This window comes from Armigeres subalbatus, chromosome 2, assembly GCF_024139115.2.
Source record: "Armigeres subalbatus isolate Guangzhou_Male chromosome 2, GZ_Asu_2, whole genome shotgun sequence".
NCBI lineage: Eukaryota > Metazoa > Arthropoda > Insecta > Diptera > Culicidae > Armigeres > Armigeres subalbatus.
In genome coordinates this window covers 303,657,715-303,673,472 of record NC_085140.1, presented here as the reverse complement: position 1 = coordinate 303,673,472, position 15,758 = coordinate 303,657,715, and the positions used below count along the sequence as shown (strand labels likewise).

The 15,758-nt window shown below is 40.4% G+C and overlaps 1 protein-coding gene across 5 annotated transcripts in view; it reads left to right on the top strand.

The window, feature by feature from the left end:
• Positions 1-15,758, top strand: part of LOC134212511 (calphotin-like) — a 314,355-nt gene that overhangs the window by 82,873 nt on the left and 215,724 nt on the right. Inside the window, exons 1-2 of one of the 5 annotated variants that reach the window (XM_062690460.1) lie at positions 11,616-11,820; positions 12,942-13,285. The exons of 3 other annotated variants lie outside the window; for them this stretch is intronic. The gene's annotated coding sequence lies outside the window, so the exon portion shown is untranslated. Of the gene's footprint in view, positions 1-11,615; positions 11,821-12,938; positions 13,286-15,758 lie in introns of those variants that run through there. One more of the 5 variants, XM_062690459.1, reaches the window with a different exon arrangement.

The following is a 15,758-nucleotide window of genomic DNA, read 5'->3' as shown; positions in this document are numbered from 1 at the left end:
TTAGTTCTCGCTTTTCATCCTAGATTTTACAGAGGCACCACTGAAAGCAAGCGAACTTTTTGATTAAAAAGTATTCTTCATGGATTCTATCGCAAAATCTCTCACAACCGAGGTCGGTCGATTAAATATTGCAAGCATATTGTCTGTGTGGAGTACACAGTCAGTGGAGATAATGAGACAGCATGCTTTGCCAATTTATCAGGGTAAGGAGGGCAATATCAGCTGTCTAAGCAAATCTAATTGTAGAAGAATGCTCAACTTTTACACAATTAGATCGGGCTTTGGTTGGGTGCAATTTTACTGTTATGAGGCAAACTTGAGGGTTGCTCAATTTACCCCATTTTCTCCAAAACGGTGGCGAGGAATAAAAAAGCCAATGTCGGGGCTCTATTTAGCCGAGTTAACTTTATCAATATAAGTGCTAGTAGGAACAGCTTCACCATCGAATGCTATTATGTTTTATCGAACAGAACATCTATCTGGAACAGGAAAAATATATCGGGCTGACTGACGGAGTGGCGTGTCGAGATTGATTGGGGTAAAATTGGTTAAAGTCATCTTCGGCCCATGCCCCGAGGGAAACTGGAACTGGAAAGAATGGACCCTGTATCGAAGGCGGTTTGGGGTATTGATGATTGGGCATTCTCTCGTTTGGCCGGTCGCACTCGCACCCCGCTGCCGCGGTTGATGGTGTCCGTTCCGTATACAGTTCGCGGTGCGCTGTTTGTCTCTACACGTTTTGTGCTCTCCAGAGGCTTATTCATGCTTGTTGGCGTGAGACCGGCAATGAGCGGCTTTCTGTATTCGCTGCGGGATTGTCCGTCGTCATAGTTTTGGAATGGATGGGGTCCGGCGACGGAGGTGTACTCGCATTGGATTTAGGATCGGAAAGACCAGGGAGCAAAGTAAACCCAGGTTGATCATAATTTGGTTGCTCCGTGATGTGGAGGTAGCGGTTTTTTATGCCGTGATGTACATGTCTGAGCAAGCATAAATTGATCATATATTTGAGAGAGGGAGCGTGCATGGAGAGCGCTGGAGAGTGTCGGACTACAAATTCATATGGTGAGAATTCTTTGTGTATGCTGGTCAGCACGGTGGGTTTGCATGTAGCTACTAATAATGTAATATTGCAAGTGATTTTAAAACACCAATTGCAAGAATGTTCGCGGGACAGTATCAGGCGGGATTTATGGGCGAATTCTCAGGGGTTCGCCATACGCCAGATACTACAGGAATGTCGCGAATAGAATGAACCTACACATCACCTATTCATCGACATAATTGTTGATACTACACAATCGATAGAGACCAGTTATAACAGTAAATGACCGAATACGGATTTCCAACTTAACTAACACGATTAGTAGAGTGCCAATGAAAATGACATTTTCGAATTTCAAAAAACGAAAATGTTCACAAGTTTCATTACCCCAAAATATGACCCCATGCAAAATTTGAGCTCAATCAGACATGATTTAGGGGTGCCTACAATTCATCAAAGTTTTGAAATTTTCACCCATGAAAATTTTCCCAAAAGGGGACCAAAGGAAAAGTCGAAAATCGATTTTTTGTTTTTGATGCCAAATGACTTTAAAATGCATGAAACGTCGAGACCTGATGTTATTTCAGTAGAGTGCGAGAGTTCGGCTACGTGGCCGGTGCTGGAAATTTGGTTTCATCAGTATCCGCTAAGCTGCGGAGGACGACGGAGGTCCTTCGTAGCATAGTAGGGAAAGCACCTGTCTACCGTACTGGTTTCGTGGGATCAAACCCCACCGAAGGGAGCGGTTACCAGACATCATGCACGCGTACAAAAAAGAATGAGATTGAGCAACGACTGCTACGCGCACATAAAATTTAGCGCACGCGAGTCTCACGAGATTTGTGTACCTCACATTAACATTGGTGAGTCGCATTGAGACATCTCAATGCGATCAGCTCATGCGCTGTTTGCCATGGCAAACCTTTGCATGCAACAGCGAAAGTGCGTAAAACAGCTTGGGCGGGAAATTTTAATTCAATAATATCGTCGCCTAAGTAACGCTAGCTATGCATTTCTACCGCATGAGATGAGTCTCATGAGACGTACAGTGAGACACGCTCACTCAGTTATTTTATGCGCGCTAGCTTCTCTCGTCGCACTGAATCGGTGCTACGTGAGCTTTTGTAGCTCATGGCACACTGCCTCATCTATGTATACACGAGAATTAAGAGACTCTGGCGGTTACCCTCCAATACCTTTTCCGAACTAAATCTATTACATGTTTTGCATATGCATAATCGAGTTTCAGACACGTAACCTTAAGATGACCCTGAAGTAGGAAAACTTAAGCTCAACGGAGACTCAAGAGTTCTGAGATGGGAGTGTATTAGGGTGGCTCAAAAAACAATTTTTCAATTTTTTTGATGGGCCGGCCTCTTATTCGGTTCTATTTGATGCCCGGATGCTCTGGACAAAAATTCAGCCAAATCGGTCAACGTTTGGGCGGTGCTAAACTCGTTGGAAGTTTATATAGAAAAATGTATGCAGAAACATCCAAAAACAGTGATTTGCAGTTGGACGGCACAATTTACGATCAAGAATCATGATACTCATTCAGTTCTTGCAGAATTAAATACAGAATGTTATGCTGAAAACCGCGAGAAGATTAGAGTTTATTAGGCAAAGATATTAGCATTGTACTGGAGTGTTGTAGGGGTGAATTTATTTCTTTTCAAAGGTAAAAGAAACGAAATTTGCTGAAACCCCACCTCAGAAAAATGCTAATAACTTAGCCGGGCAAACTCTAATCTTCTCGCGGTTTTCTGCATAACATTCTGTATTAAATTCTTCAAGATCTGAATGAGTGTCATAGTTCTTCATCTTAAGTTGTGCCGTCCAACTGCAATTCACTGTTTTTGGATGTTTCTGCATACATTTTTGCATATGAACTTCCAACGAGTTTAGCACCGCCCAAACGTTGACCGATTTTTTTGAAATTTTGTCCAGAGCATCAGGGCATCAAATAGAACCGAATAAGAGGGCGGCCCATCAAAAAAATTGATAAAAGTTTTTCCCACATTAATTTGAGCCACCCTAGAGTGTATCCAGGCTAACGAAATCGAGATGGTATAAGTGCTCCTGGAGTGTAGGCTATGGACGGTGATTATGCTAAAATTGAAGAATCGGTCCTTAACCTTCTGTCTGTGCTCAAAAAAACTTACGTTGTCTGTGCTCTGGGGTCAAATTGACCCCAAATTGAAATTGCTATAACTTTCTTAATGTTTGACCGATTTTAGATTTTTGGGGCTGTTTCGGAAGATAATTTAATCATCTTTCAGATCGTTACCAAATATTGACTTTTGGTGGGCGGGTACATCGCGGGGAGGGGTTTTAGTGAACAAGGGTACAAAAATAGTGATTTTTCATGAATATATTAGTTATATCCGAAAATCCTACCCATTTTGAACTGCACCTTTATAAAAAAGGTTATATAGGAAGGTGTGTGCTTTGGGATGAGACGTTGATAAGTTTAGAACTTGGCCGCCAGGTGGTGGTATATTTGAATTCATCATTTTAGACTACTCAAGTAATTCCGATATAAAGAATTCTCCTCAGTGTAAATATTCCTATCGCACAAGTTTAAAATTTGTTAAAATGGCGTCTTGATCAAAGGTCGTCTAGTGGGAATGGACTGTCTTGTGACGGAAGTAATAATTGGGAATTTTACAAATAGGCGGAAAATTTGCTGATCTTTGGTTACGCATGTAGACCCAAAGGCCTTAATTCCGGGGTTTTCTTGGATGACCTAAAACATATTCTGTGAACACATTCTATTATTTGCAGCATCGCTGGAACAGGTTGAATACAAAGAAAACTTTTGATGAACTCTACCACAACACTCATGTTTGTCAAAAATGCTACAAACCAAAATACATCAGATCTCACATGAAACAATATACTCAAATATAACAGCTCACTAGCGCCGCATCTTGGAACAAGTGCTCATTATATTGAGCACCGCTTTGTAGTCCTGGACATCCTGAACAATGTTGCCGAATACAACTTGGGTATAGGTATGAGGGATCTCAAGCTAAAGCAATATTTCAAACATGCAAGAATATTGCAAGTACACTAGCGCCGCCTGTTTGTAAATTTCCTAATTATTTATTCCGTCACATGATAGACCATTCCTACCAGACGAACTTTGTTAAAGACGTCATCTTTACAAATCTCAAATTTGTGCGATAAGAATATTTACAATGAGGAAAATTCCATATATCGGAATTACTTGAGTAGTCTAGAATAATGAATTCAAATATACCACCACCTAGCAATCAAGCTCTAAACTAATCAATGACTCATGTCAAAGCACACGCCTTCCTGTATAACCTTTTTGAAAGGTGCAGTTCAAAATGGGTAGGATATTCTGATGTAAGTAAAATAAGCATGAAAAATCACTGTTTTTGTACCCTTTTTTACGAAAACCCCTCTCTGCTATGTACCCGCCCACCTATAATCAATCTTTGGTAACGACCTGAAAGATGATTAAATTATCTTTCGAAACAGCCCCAAAAATCCAAAATTGGTCAAACATTAAGAAAGTTATAGCAATTTCAATTTGGGGTCAATTTGACCCCAGAGCACAGACAACGTAAGTTTTTTGAAAAAAGTACACTGTAGCGCATATTTTCAAGATTTTTCAAGCGAATTTGCACATAGGAGACAGATCTCGGCGAGTTTTATCAAACTACCAAAAATTAGGAGAATCGGTTGAAAACTAAAAAAATGGCAGCCACTCAAAGTGGCCTGGGGTCATATTGACCCCAGAGCACAGACAAAAGGTTAACCTGCATATTCAATTGAGGCAAGCGATTCCTGTCTGGCGATATCGGGACGATTTGTTTTTCACAAACGGAAGACGAAGGATGCAAGCCACCAAGTAGCATTATGCTAAGTAACCACGACCAACAAGCAGTTAGAACTTCGAACGCTGTGAGCTTCCATTGGCATATCAGATCCTTACTACCCGAAATATCGCAGCGCAACTGATACGTTATTATAATCGTCCCTAACTGCATCAGGGACGAATCAAGGCTCTCAGCCTTTTTTCCTGCCTCTACGCTTCCACTGAAGGTCGAAATCTGTCTTTAGTGTAACCAACTACAGTTCGCCCTGGATTGTAAGTCTCCAAAACGTCAACCTTTTCCACCAGCCTCCAAAACGTCAACCTTTTCCACCAGCCTCCATAGATTATTCCCTTCGAGGCAAGTACAAGTAGATTAGTAATGTATGTACCAACATCCGGCATTCCGTGACGACCGGAAGATCCCCTTTGACGTACATACCTCAGTTCAGCGAAAACGCCCCAGTCTTTGGTGTCCGTCGCCGAGGTACCCTAGCAGCACAATTCAGACCGATATGGTTAGGGTAACTCATGGATAATTGAATTCGATCATATATGAGTAATATGAACTTATTTACAACATATGTGCTGCTCGGGTAGCATATTTCTTATAGATATGAAAGCCCTCCTTAGCCGTGCGGTAAGACGCGCGACTACAAAGCAAGACCATGCTGGGGGTGGCTGGGTTCGATTCCCGGTGCCGGTCTAGGCAATTTTTGGAATTTTCGGATCTTACCCCCGCAAAAAAAATGATTCCTTCATTTGTTTAATCAAGCCAGGCACTACTAACAAAGATTTCCCGACGAGTGGCAGCTCAGCAACGTCATTCTTATCCCGAAGAACAGCGCCTCCTCTCGGGATGCTTCCAACCAGTGGTGCAATTTATCAAGAATGCCTGCTGAGTGTGATTCTTTTGTTTTGTATTTTTCTCTGCTCCTCTTTGCCTATGACGGTGCCTTTCAGTCAGAACGACAAAGCAGAAGTAGCTTAGCAAACTCGGTTTGCCAACAGCGGGCTGAAGCTGATGTTCATTCGGCACAAATTTCCTGTCACTGTCTTTCAAGTGATAGTATTCACCCATGCATTTATATAGGGCCGTCGCATTCACACAGCAGCGAGTGAACTGAATAGACTGTCAGTGTGGGCTGCGTGTGCAATGAGAAGAGAGGTCTTTTGTTTACTTTATCTTTGATTGTTGCTGCTAACCATTTTCAGTTTTCACTGCTAGGAAGTGAGTGTGAAGAGGGAATGGTATCAATATCCAACAAATTTCAGTCACTGAGATTGAGAATTCGCACCACTGCTTCCAACAAAATGCACGCCCATCTTGCTGACGTCTTGTGTATCCAAGGTTGTCGAAACCTTGGTCAACCACTGCATAATGGAAAAAAAATGTCCATAACGCGAATAAAGTCAAAATCTCTGTTCGGTATGGGCGGATTGCCCTGAAATTTTGACACAAATCGTAGAACTTTCTGCGGAATCGTTCAAAGGAGGTTAAGTTTACTGCTCGAAGCTGCAAGACCAAGTTTTACCCCAATGCCCCATATTTGTTATGTAATTCGTCAAGTTCAGATTAACACATTATCGACAAAACATAACACATTTGACCTCAAATTTTGCCCAAAATAATGTTGTGTTAGCCCTGTCTACTGCACGATTTTGGGAATTGAGATCTTGCTGATTTTATCCCACGTTCTCATATTTCTCAAATTGCTTACTTAGGTTATTACATTAGTGTGATCTAGAATGTTCCATGGATTCGATTGGAGTTATTTTTGTCCACCACACGACTAAAGAAGCTAAAATATTGCTCATTTTACCCCACGTTCGGTTATTTTCTAACTCAATACCAAATTTTCAAAACGATTTATCTGCTTTTGTAAACAAATATTCAAACGTCGATTTGTCGAACCTGATAGCACTCCCACGCAAACCAACACCATCAACCAGTAGCCGAAGCCTTCACCTACGTGTTGATTGTAGTGGTTTGCGTGGGAGTGCTATCACATTCGACAAATCGACGATTGAATCTTTGTTTACAAAAGTAGATAAGTCATTTTGAAAATTTGGTATTGAACTATTATCCAGAAGGCCAAGATTTTCCGGAAAGCATAACAATTAAGGGCCATTAGGGTAAAACGAGGTCTTGCAACGTCATGCAGTGAACTCAATCAACTTTTGTACGATTCCCCAGAAAGTTCTACGATTTGAGTCAAAATTTCAGCGCAATCCGCCTGTACCGAACCGAGATATTGAATTTATTCGCGTTATGGACAATTTGTTTCTTATTGTGGAATTACTGCCTGAGAATAATAGCGGAAGAAAGATTCGCCTTCCAACAACATACCGATTAGAGGATTAGAAGACGTCTTCCAGAACGCTTTCGAGCAAGGTAAACATGCAGATATAGTAGTCCTTGATATATCTGAGGCGTTCAACCATACGTGGACGCTGTTAGTCTGGTAGCAGCTGAATGAATGGGAGGTTTCCGGCAATGTTTTGACCTTTGTCTGGAATTTCCTCATGGAGTGCTCGTTCCAAGCCCTGATCCGCAATCAGTCTTTGGGGACCTACCAGGAGGCAACACTGCCCTTCTACGCATAGTTGTCCCATGTTAGTTTTTGTGGAATTTGACTTTTCACCATAGAGCAGTCTATTTTGATGTATACACACTTAGAATAAATTACCGACTTCGGTAATTGATTTACCGAATTCTCAACAGCTGAAGTTCGGTAATGAGTTCGGTAAACGAATAAATTACTGATTGTTCGGTAATTTGAATATCATCTGAGAAATGTCAATTTTACCGTACAGATCGGTAAAGTTGTGCATTCACCGAAATGTCCGGTGATGGGGAACATTCTGTTGATTCTTATTAGAATTATTTGTTTACTATTTCCGAATACAAGAGCAAAAAATTATTACGGGTCAATTCATTACTTTATTGTGCTTTATTGAAGGTTTAAAAAATCAAATATCAATATATCCCATTGATAGCATCGTTGATCAGCGGTTACCACTTGCCACATGGTTTACTACTGCTTCTTCGTTAGAATTCCTGCCAGCATCAGCGTCTTCTTAAAAGCAGGCTTCGGTGTTTTCGCTTCAAAGTTAGGCTATCTAGATGTGGCAGAAAGCCGATGGAAGGAAACTTCCAAATGATGGAAAACACTTGCTTTATTGGGATTGGAAATAATTTTCGTTAGTGTGAAACTTTTCTATTGCGCTCCTTTACTTACCTTTATCAACTTGAAACTTATTCGAAAACAACGCGTATAAACCATAAATAAACCAATGTAAAAAATACTGCCGCTGCAACTTGACACCAATGGAGTCTCGTAGGTTTGACGTGTGACTTTACCGAAATTTCAGTTAGATATTACCGATCTGTCGGTAGTACAGAAGATTCACATTTTATTCGGTAAAAATGATGACATTTCCCCCACAATCACCGAAGTTCAGTAACATTCAATGTCAACAAGAGAGAAAATACCGAAATATCTGTGAAATATCTGAAAATAATTTACCGAACTCTTGAGCTCTGTTTAAGTGTGTACTTTTAGAAAACAGATTTCGAACTTTGTTCGGAAATCTCATTGAAAACAACAGCAAGTCTATTTGTCCCATTGCTTAACTTCTACGCATAATTGTCTCGCGGTGATTAAATTCATCATTATGGCGGATTCTGTTTTTTTTTATGGAGCAACACACATTGAAATAGCATTTTCTGTTTAGATCTTGCAATCTTAGCCCGTTGCACTGGTTTAATGGGGGCATTTGTACAATACTCATTCTAAGCGACATAATCACTTCAACCACGTGGCAGGGTCACTTCCATAGATGAAGCATGTGGAGACATATGTCAATCGCAGTAGTCATTCACGAAATCATGTATTGAACGGGGCTGATATGCGTAGAAACCATAAAACAAGTGCTCGATTTCTCGGCATAACTGTCCCGCCAAACTATTTTCATGATCATTGTCGCAAATTCTATTTGTGAGTGAAAAATAAGAATGATTTCAATGAAATTAAGTCTTCTGAATAGTTCTGTGATGTAATAATCTTATATTGTATTATGGTTATACGCCAGCAATGAAAATTAGTGTTCAATTTCAAAGCAATGTCGTTTTTTTGAATTTGGTACAAGCATGCGTAGAACGGCAGAAAAGGTGTGCCCCAAAAAGGCCAGGGTGTTTCGATTCATACTGTGTAACATCCACATTTTCACACACCCAGTTCTTTTTTTACACGGGTAGGTTTTAGTCGATTATGACCTTTAGCGTTAATGGAACTGTGAGTTAACCCCATGAAAAAAATCACAAAACAATCAAAGGTGGTATTTAAAAATATGTGAAAGATCAGGTTAACCAGGAAATTAAAGAATACCAACCGTATAAAAAAAATGGGTGTATACCCCTACGATATTTTTTGGGTCGTCGTCGGAGAGACACTTGAACAGACTCGGATTAAGATACAATTCGCCGTCTCTTATTGGACCACTTCGGTAGGGTTCTCCATGACTGTAGTTCAAGACACCGGCCTCACTGGGAACTCTTTCTGCTTGGTGTCTCTTATCACCCGGGGTCTAACTTTCCTTCCCCACTTCTGGGGGTTAAGGTCAGCTGTAAAACAAGGGTACATATTTAGTAGTTCTGTCCAAGCTTCACAAGACCAACAACAAGGAGTTCCGGCTGCGGATAGGATAGGCTTTCATAGACAACGGCATTCTCTACGGATTAAAACTAATCTGTCGCCAACCTTCAGCCAGTAGCATAGCTAAAAGGATAGGATCATGCGCACGATGGCAAGGAGCGAGGATTTGACCCTCCTCTTCGGCCACCATAAACAGCTCTATAGCGCAAACTTTTCGCCGAGGAAACAATTCACAGACACTAGTATTGGATAACAGGACTGACACTTCACGACGATGGTCCTCTGGCGGTTACAAATACATGGATGAAAAAGGAAGATTCGGATCGCCCCTGGTGGTCGCAACATTAAAGGTTTCATCGAAGCTTGGACCGATTTGCCTAAACTTATGGATCAATAATTTTGGGAAAAGCCACAATTTGCGAAATCTGTGTGGATCTCTCTTTCCTCAAGTATGGGGCTTATATAGTCTCATTGAATCGTTGTCGCCATCATGGGCCTCCCGAGTTCCATAACTTGGGTTGTATGTTCCTTCTACAGAGAGTGCGCGGGCTCTCTTTTCCGCAAAAATGTTGATTTTAATAAAAAAAAACCAACTTAATTCACCGAGTGGTGATACTGCCTTTCTCGCATTTAGCCGAGACACCAACCTTATATGGCGTTAATATGGTTCGATGTACCATTTTCTTTATAACTTTCAAACGCAACAATCGATCGATATAAAATTCAATAGTGATCAACTAGGCTTTACCCACTGTCGAATGAAACTTGTTGCGAAAAAAAATCGGTTAAGGATTACTATATGAAAAGTTGTCTAATGTTTTTCTTAGATTTTGTGCACACACACACATACACACGAACAGACGGACATTTGTACAGCTCTTCGAGCTGAGTCGTTTGGTATATAACACTATAGGCCTCCGAGGCTTCTATAAAAAGCTCGTTTTCGAAGTGAAATGATAGCCTTTCGGTACAACTTTGTTGTACGAGAAAGGCAAAAAACATATACAGGTAACGGCTAGAAAAGTCGTTTGCCTTAACAGGTCGTTTGACCGAAATGGTCACTTGGTCGAATAGGTCAAGTAGCGGGAGTATTGAGATTTACGAGGTTTTCATTTACGCGGAATGTATCTCCCACGTAAAATCGGCTCTGGTCGTATGGCAGAAAAGGCCATTTGGCCGAAAATGTCATTTGGTCGAACGGGTCATACCTTTCTGCCAAACGACCATTTCGGCCAATTTTTTTTTTCTGCCGAACGACCATTTCGGCCAATTTCGGCCATTTCGGCCAAAAATGATTTCCACGTCTATCGGTTTAGATGCCCTACACTTATTTAGTATGCAACTATTAGGGAATGGACAGTCTATCACTTTCTTACGATTAATATATAAAAAATAATCTAAATGGAACGAGCGAGATTAAAAAAATCAGAAAAATGTCATTGATCCATTTGTTTGTTGTTTTCTTGGAATTATGTAAAATGGATATGCGCTGTTTCTCATACAAATGATTCAATTAGTATATGCCTCTTCAATATCTATATCATCCAATTTCAATAGCAAAAACTTGGAACGAGCTCACCGTTAAGGTTCTGGCCCGACATAACCTTTACGTACACTAAAAAAATATTTTACCATACAATTCCTATGATTTTCTATAATCAACTTCATTTCACGATCTGATGCACCGAATCACACCGTGCACCATTCATTCCTGTTATGGACAGGCAGTTAATGTATGCTCCGGCTGTGTGCTATGTAAGCTGGAAAACGGCCCATAGTCCAAAATTATGAGCGCCGAGCATATTTCATAGCATCTCCCGTCGCCGATGTGTGGGAAGATGTTGATGTTGTCGAACTTCCTTTGTTCTCTCGTTGCTCTTCCCGGTATATGTGTTCGAACCGTAGTCGTCGCCCGGAAGACGTGAGAGAAAGCAAGCATAAATCCGACAATCATCGGCCGCGGACACGAAGAGAGCGAGAGCGTGTACGCTCCCTGGGATATGCGGATGGTCTGTCTCCGTGCTGCGAGGCTTATCTCGCACAAAGAACTTAATGCTAGGTTTATTGTGCATTTAGTGTTCGTGCTGTGTGGAGGCATTAAAATCGAATTTTGTGTTATTTCATGCCAGTGCGCTTCAGTTAGGATTTTTTTTATTGGTTCAGTTGGGTGATATCCGTTCAATTGCCAGCAGACCGCAACTGTTCCTCCATCCCCTGATTTAGGAGAGTGTGAATCCGGAAAGAGTGGAGTTCGTGCTTCGAGTCAGCAAGGTGTGAGTAGAGGTTTGGCTCGAGCCATCCCGGTTGTGCGATTCTAGGTGGAAACATAACAGTGATTTTTAATTGATTCAATTTTTTTCATTGATGCTTTCTGGATGTCGATTCGAATTTCGGCGTATCGGTATATTGTTTCTTTCCGGGAGTAGTGCATCGGGTGAGGTGTTTCGAAGTAAAAATTCAGAAAACATGGATTATATGCATTGGAGGAGAGAATTTTAATGGTGTGGCTTCATCGTCGACTGTTCCTCTTTGTGTGACCGTTGTCTTTTTTTCGGTTCATGGTGCCATGTGTCGGTTCCAATTTGCAACAACGGATTAAAACGAAAAGAAGCGAAAAAGGAGGAAAACATATGAAACCTGAGTGTTGTGGTACAGTTTGCGGGAGCCTTAACTGTGTTGGGAGAAGCAAAATCCTGAAAATAGTGTTGATTCATATTTGCTGCGCTTCTGAACGGTTGATCTATAGGATACTAATGATGGATTATATCAACGGATCTATTAAATGATATAAGCTTACTCGATGTACATGACATCAATTATTTTTATGAATTTGAAACTTTCTTGTATTTTGTATAACATAGTCAGAAACTTATAGATTCGTTGATTAACCATGTATTAAAAAATATCAAAAATATACATAGTATTCAAATAGATCAGCACAACGCTGAGGAACCCAGTAGAAAAAATTAAAACTCCGATTTAAGTTACTTATTTGGGCTAATGATCGTTACTCAGCAGTATCTTTTCAAATTTTCTGGTGATAACGGTAGGAAACAATAAACGAAAATTGGAAGGCAGTACGTGTGCTCTACACAAGTTGGTTCAGAAAAGTGCGAAGCGAAGTGCGCGTGTTGCTGGGTCCTAGAACACCCCAACACTATCTATGCTCGCATCCACTCCCCATTGTGTTCCATTTGGAGCGCGAGAGTACCCAGAACCTGACCGGATCAGACCGAGAGAGTGAAAAGTGTGTGACGACGCCCAGAACATATATTTTGAGCCAGAAGCAGCAGTGTGTTCCGCTTGCTTTTGCGAACAGCAACAGCAATTCAAGTGAAGTAAGGTGGCTCTTCTTCTAACCTGTCCTGTTTTCTTCCCTATCCACAACTAGCAGATTCGGCTTTATACCTGAACCTTCCGAAAGTTTTACGCGAGTGTATTTGTGTACTATACGCGAAGAAGTCGAAAGCGGAAACAAGAAGCGTACACCGCGAAGAATAAGAGTTCGACAATTTTAAAGTGCTCTGAACTACACAACGACGTCAGACAACCCGGTTGTTACGTCGGTACCAGAAGAAGAGGAGAACCGAGCGAAAAAAGTGATTTAAAAAATTCGAACAAACTGTTTCCCCATCAGGCAGCAGCTGTCAACTGAATTTTTGTGGATATCAAAAATTTATAATTGCCCAGCTTGAACCACGGAGATTAATCCCCGGAGCCCGCGCTCGGATCACAGAGGTACTTTAACTGCATGTATTTTAATTGTGAGTTTTCGATATCAAACCCCCTTTGTACTCTTGCACTCCCGTTGCCCTCGATTGCACCTACTGGGGCCAGGTGGGATGAATCGCTTATCTTTTGACACTTGACGGGAGGATAACTGGAATGGCGCATGTTCCATCGGGTTGTGATGTCCAGCCACGGATGGACGAGGCTGATGAGAAACACAGTAAATCGGAAAAACGAGAAACAAGCCGACAGGGCGCACGCTACCCGGTAGGCATGTTTCGGGTGCGATGCTACACATGTCCACCCCACCGCATAAAATTGAGGGTTCCGTGATTCAGATTTTTGATTGATAATGATGGGTTTTATGGTTTCAGGTTTATTTTACGCTGTCTTTGGTGGGTTTTGGAGATATTTTAAAGCGGATTGGAGAGATTTGGGGTTTATTGAAAACTGGTTCGATGATGCATGTCTTCCGTTTTCGAATTTCCTGAAAAGCAGACTATTGTTTAACTTCGTTGTTGAAGCAGGCTCAGTAAGTATCTGCTCAATCGTTTTGAAGCATATGTTTTCAATTCGTCGATTAGGAAATAAATTAGGATTTTAGTATATCTTTGTTCTAATAATCAATTTAAAAATGCAATTTTACGTTTTTAAAGAAATTTACTCGAGAGTTTTTGAAAATTATAGGGGAACGGTTCGGCACTTCATTCCATAGCTCCTATTTCCATCCCATCAAAAACAAAGCCATGAAAAGGAATTTGGTTTGTTTCTAATTTCTGTGATTTTTTTCAACAGTAAGCACGCTTGTTAGCAAAAAGAAGCGACGAGATTGGTACTGTATTTCTTTGTTTTGCGATGAGATGAATGTATGTTCAGTGAGATGGAAAACGGAACAGTTCCCCTACAAAGTGCCTGGAAACTTTTCAATTATCTGGAAACTTTAGGGTTCTATTGTGTATTTAATTAATTCCTTTGGAGTTATTCTCGCGTGTTTCTTGAAACCCCTTAGGGGCTGTCCATATACAAATATTTTTTTGAAAATTTGTACGGACTGTGGACATTCCTCTTATTTCAACATGGTGTATTGCCCTTCACATAACCCGCGTTTAAAAAAAATGAAAATTATAAGATTTTTTTGAAGATTTTAGCTTTTGGAACAAAATTTACTTTCTGGTTTCTGCTTAATCCAAAATTATCGTTTCATAGAATGGCCATCAATAATTTAAAATTAATATATGATCACTTCACCGATTTCAACTTCACTTTTTGGTCACTATTCTATTTCGTAGACTCTAAAACACTGAGACTATAATTTCTGCGTTAGTGACTAAAGGTCGATAGACAAAAAGTCGAAAGACAAAAAGTCGAAGGGTCAAAAGGTCGAAAGACAAAACGTCGAACGGGGCAAAAGGTCGAAAGATCAAAACGTCGAACGTGGCAAAAGGTCGAAATAGACAACAAACTGAAACGTAGAGAATCAATATCGCACAATACAAGTTTAATTTATTTCTCAAATCAATAATCTTTTTATCTCTAACCTAACTATCTAGATATTCATAATATTGTTATATAGTAATAAATCCTTCTTTGAAAATTGCTCATTCTTGAACTTTGATTGATGAGATAAGTGTATTACTTTTACGTGAAGTTAAATGAATTTCACATAATCCTTTGGAATACACCCAACTTCTTATCAACTTGTTTTTGATCGAACTTTTGTCCTTTTCGATTTTTTGTCCCTTTCGACCTTTTATTCTTTCGACCTTTTGTCTATTGAGCTTTTGTCATAGATTCATAGTTTTGACCTTCTGTCCCTTTCGACGTTTTGTCTTTTCGACCTTTTGTTCTTTCGACCTTTTGTCTTTTGACCTTTTGTCATAGATTCACAATTTCTTGCTGTAAGTTAAAGGGACAACCCCAACAAATAACACTTTCTTGCCTGAAACCAAACTTAACAGCGCTCAGTAAAGTTTCGGTAGAGAAAGCTATACTACATGATAAATGCCTTTAAGATTGTCCAATAGGTAGTGGACAAAAAAATGGTCCAGTGGTGGTAATAAAAGAGAAAGATACCTAAGCTGGTATGAATACGTTTCGAATCAAGCCATTTTAATTTTGAAACGAGTAACTTCCAGTAGTTGAAAAGCTTTCAATAATAAAACAATAATGATATCATGATGATATTGGGATGTGATTTTATATTGGATTACTCTAACAGTTGATTAAACAACTGGTCTTGGAGAATTTCACTCCCCAGAAACCCAATGCAACATCTAATGAGGTACGTATACGTTCTAAATGAGTCCTATGTAGTACAAAACCACATTCAAACATACATTTATCATATCCACCCCAAGGGGCAAACTTACTTGACCGCGAATCAACCCGCACAGAAAGCGGTGTACGCCTTCGGTCATCCATATGTTTGATCCATAAACTCTTTCCCCAAATCAGCAGAAAATCAAGCAGCACGGGGAGCGAA